We start from the raw sequence: 4,559 nt of genomic DNA, 5'->3' as shown, positions 1-4,559 counted from the left end.
AGATGAACCATGAGATACTATGGACTCTGAAAAACAAACTGAGGGTTCTAGAGGGGAGGGGGGTGGGCAGATGGGTTAACCTGGTGATGGGTATTAAAGAGGGCACATTCTGCATGGAGCACTGGGTGTTATGCACAAACAATGAATCATAGAACACTACATCTAAAACTAATGATGTAATGTATGGTGATTAATATAACAATAAAAAATTTAAAAAAAATTTCCAAGTAAGAGAAGGTCAAATAACTGAATAATTCCTGATATACAGTGAAATCACTTTATATTAATGGTTGCAAGTTAGTGCTGTATAGTAAGTTTTCATTGTATAAATCTTAAGATTTTGAAGACAGAATTTAGTTCATAATATTCAAATTTACTTAAAAATTTTTATTGCAGTAGACAGGTAATAAAGTATTCTTATATTAGAATTTCTTATTATATTTTAAGAAGAAAACAATGAGATCCTTTTAATATTTGTGAAATGTAGTCATTACCATATAAATTTTATATGTTCACTTTCATATAAAATATTAGTAATATATGGACCATATGTTACTAATCAATATTTAAATTCTTTTAAATACTTGCTGATGTAACTTTATGCCATAGTTTTATCTTTACATGAAAAGATGAAATGGATAAGAGATGACTTTTCCAATCCTCTTGGGGTTTGTGTGAATCTTGTTTTCTGTCCAGCCTCTGTGTGTATTTACAGCAATGTGTGGAGAGGAAGCATCTCTATAAGCTCAAATTTGCATGTCTCTTTCATCACCCAGCAGTGAGATAGATTGATTTTTACTTCCTTTTTCATCCTTCTAACCAATACATCCTGCCTCCTACCCAGGTTTTTCTTTGACTTTTGAGACTGGGGATGTTGAAGGCTTGTTACACCAATGCTCAGTGAGAAGCCTGTGTAATCTTGACAGATTCTTAAAGTCACAAAAACTACAAAATGTTCTCAGTTGCATCAAATGCCATAAAATCACAAAAGCCACAAAATATTCTCATAAGTATGAAATGTCATATATTCTCCGTGTTAATTCGCAGGCCTAGACAATGCTGTCTTTCAGTGGAAAGATTTCCTGCAGTGCCACATTTTAGGGGAAAGAAGAAATGTAATACTTTTGGTGGGTGCATGTTGAAGTACCGCTCAAGTTTTCTACCCAAGAGCAGAGCTTGGGCCCCAGGGAGTCTGATGATAGAGCGGGAACTGCCACAAATGAGTTGTTTTAATAAATATGCTTGTTTTTATGTAAAAATAAACTTTAAATTTCTTTTTTTTTTTAATTATGTTTAGTTAGCCAACATATAGTACATCGTTAGTTTTGGATGTAGTGTTCAGTGATTCATTAGTTGCATATAACACCCAGTGCTCATCACAACACGTGCCCTCCTTAATACCCATCACTTTTTTTTTTAAAGATTTTATTTATTTATTTGAGAGAGACAATGAGATAGAGAGAGCATGAGAGGGGGGAGGGTCAGAGGGAGAAGCAGGCTCCTCGCTGAGCAGGGAGCCCGATGCGGGACTCGATCCTGGGACTCCAGGATCATGACCTGAGCTGAAGGCAGTCGCTTAACCAACTGAGCCACCTAGGTGCCCCCCATCACTTCTTAATACAGGCTAACCAAGAAAAATAGAGAGAAAACATAAATTACTAATGTAAGAAATGAAAGAGGGACCATCACTACTGATCTCATGGACATTAAAAGGATAATAAAGGAATATTATGAAAACTCTATAGCCATAAGTTTTATAACTTAGATGAAATAAACCAATTCTTTTAAAGCCATACTCTACCAAAACTCATACAAGGAGAAACAGATAATCTGCATAAGCTTGCATCTACTAAGTAAATTGAATCAATAATTCATAATATTCCAAAACAAGAAGCACCAAGGCTAGGTGGTTTCACTGAGTTGTGCCAAATATTTGAGAAAGAAATGATTCCAATTCCCTACAATTGCTTTCTGAAACTAGAAGCAGAGGGAATATTTCTTAATCCATTCTTTTTTTTTTTTAACTAAAACGATGATTTTTAATGGGAACCAGAGGTATGGTTACAATTACATAGTCCTACACAAAAAACCTGTGGCTGATCAGAAGTTGGAAGGTTACAAAATAATGAGGGTAACACTGGGTACAAGATGAAAAGCTGTTGCAGAACCTCAGGAGCCAAGCTAATACGGCCTCTCCTTGCGATCCTGTCTGTGCTCATCTGGAGTCCATCTTGCCAGGGCCAAAGTTACCTCTGTCCCCACAATCCTGGCCCCCTCGGGAGCTCCCATGGTCCCCGCCTCGGCCTTGGTAGCCGCCCCGATCATAGCCTCCTCTGCCACCACGACGATTATCTCCATAGTTACCCCCATATGAGAGCCTTCTGGTCCCCCTCCTTGGCCATCTGGTTTAGGGGCCTTACATTGGTTGCATTCATTCCTCCAAGAGAAGTTCATGTTCTCACATATAGGATTAGGACACTTCAGTCACCAGTTCGCTGCTGGCCGCTGCCACCAGCTCCTCCACTAGGGAATCCTCCCTGGCCACCACCACCACTGCCACGACCTCCATAGCCTCCACGGCCCATGGGTCCTCCTTGCCCTCGGCCTCCATGACCATTGCCACCATCCCGATTGAAGTCTGCTCGCCGAGTAACAGATGAGACCTTGATGGGATTCCCAGAGAATTCTTTACCATCAAACCAGTCAGTAGCTGCTTTAGCAGAAGGTGGGTCATCAAACAACACTGTTGCCTCTCCCTTCAGCTTGCCCATTTCCCTGTCTGTGTACAGATTAATCATGGGCTGTCCTGTTTTCTTATTTGTCTTAATAATACCAATCTGTTTGAAGTAATCAGCCACAGACTCAATTGTAACATTTTCACCCAAGCCTTGCACGAAGATGGTGGTGTTGTCTGAATTATCCTGTTCAGAGTCATGACGTGATCCCTGGTCACGAGGGCCACCAAATTTATTGAAGCCACCATGGTCACTTCTGCCCATGCCGCCTCTGCCTCCACGGCCACCTCCACGACCTCTGGGTTCATAGCCACCGCTGCTGCAGTTGTAACCACCGCCACCGCCCCGGCCGTGGCCCCCACGGTCCTGCTGGCCTCACCCATAGCCACCGCCACCACCACTCTGGTCCTGATTGCCATAACCGCCACCACCACCACTCATGGAGGACTGATCTTGGCCATAGCTACCTCCACTGCTACTGTTGTACTGGTTCTGCTGTCCATAGCCTTGAGGGGGATTATAGGAGCTTTGCTGCTGTCCATAGCCTTGCTGCTGTCCACGATAGCCAGACTGCTGGCCATAGCCCCACTCTGGGGCTGCCCATAGCCGCTGCTCTGAGAACCACTACCATAACTTCCCGAGGTGCTGCTAGGGGCTGGCTGCTGGTCATAGCCAGGATAAGAGGACTGTTGCCCATAAGATGACTGAGAACTCTGGCTACCACCTTAGCCACCGGTTGAGCCATATCTCTGGGGAGCTGACTGAGTGCCATAGCTGTTCTGGGTCTGTCCATAAGAAGAACCATAGCTGCTCTGGCCATAGCCTGAAGTGTCTGCTGACTGTCCATAACCACTGTAACTCTGTGGTCCATAGGGCTGATTGCTCTGCTGGGAATAGCCCTGCCCAGGCTGGGTGGGGTAGGCCCCATAGCTTCGAGTTGCTTGTTGGGTATAGTAGGTTGAGGCCATGTCCGCAAATGTGCGCACAGGCCGACAAGCAACGAGATTCCAACACCACAGAGCACCGGCACCTTGAGAACTCTCTTAATCCATTCTATAAGGTGGATGCCTGGGTGGCTCAGTTGGTTGAGTGACTGCCTTCAGCTCAGGTCATGATCCTGGAGTCGCAGGATCGAGTCCTGTATCAGCTCCCTGGTCAGTGCGGAGCCTGCTTCTCCCTCTGCCTGCTGCTCCCACTGCTCATACTCTCTCTCTGTCAAATAAATAAAATCTTTAAAAAAAATCCATTCTATAAAGCTAGCATTATCCTATCACGAAAACTAAAGAAAGATATTATAAGAAAGGGAAACTACAGACCAATATCACTCATTAATATAGGTGCAAAAATCCTCAACAAAATATAGGCACATTGAATCCAACAGGGAATTCAAAGAATTATACACCACAACCAAGTGGGATTTATTCCAGGTATGTGAGGTTGATTCAACATTCAAAAATTAATTAATGTAATCCATCACATCAATAGACTAAAGAAGAGAAATTATATGATCACATAGACAGATGCTGAAAAATCATTTAATAATCATGATTTTAATCATTCATTATTAAAAACTCTCAACAAACTAGGAATGGAGGGAAATTCCTCAAGTCGATATAGAACTTTCACAAAAACATACACATAACATCATATTTAGTGATTGTGAACAAGGCAAGGGGGTCTCCTCTCATCACTCCTATTCAACATTGTATTGAAAGTCCTAACTGAGGCAGTAAGACAAGAAAGGAAATACAATGTATACATATTGGACAGGAAGAAATAAAACAGTCTATGTTCACAGATGACATGATTGTTTATGTAGAAAGT

General features: G+C 42.2%; 1 pseudogene; it reads right to left on the bottom strand.

The window, feature by feature from the left end:
• Window positions 1–2,166: 2,166 nt before the first annotated feature.
• Window positions 2,167–3,749, bottom strand: LOC102728023 (RNA-binding protein FUS pseudogene; annotated as a pseudogene).
• Between the last annotated feature and the right edge of the window lie 810 nt (window positions 3,750–4,559).

The sequence above is a fragment of the Leptonychotes weddellii genome, chromosome 14 (genome assembly GCF_054177405.1).
Source record: "Leptonychotes weddellii isolate Sample4059 chromosome 14, ASM5417740v2, whole genome shotgun sequence".
In the NCBI taxonomy this organism is placed as follows: Eukaryota; Metazoa; Chordata; class Mammalia; order Carnivora; family Phocidae; genus Leptonychotes; species Leptonychotes weddellii.
The sequence above is the reverse complement of the archived record's forward strand: the minus strand, read 5'-3'. Positions and strand labels throughout refer to the sequence as shown.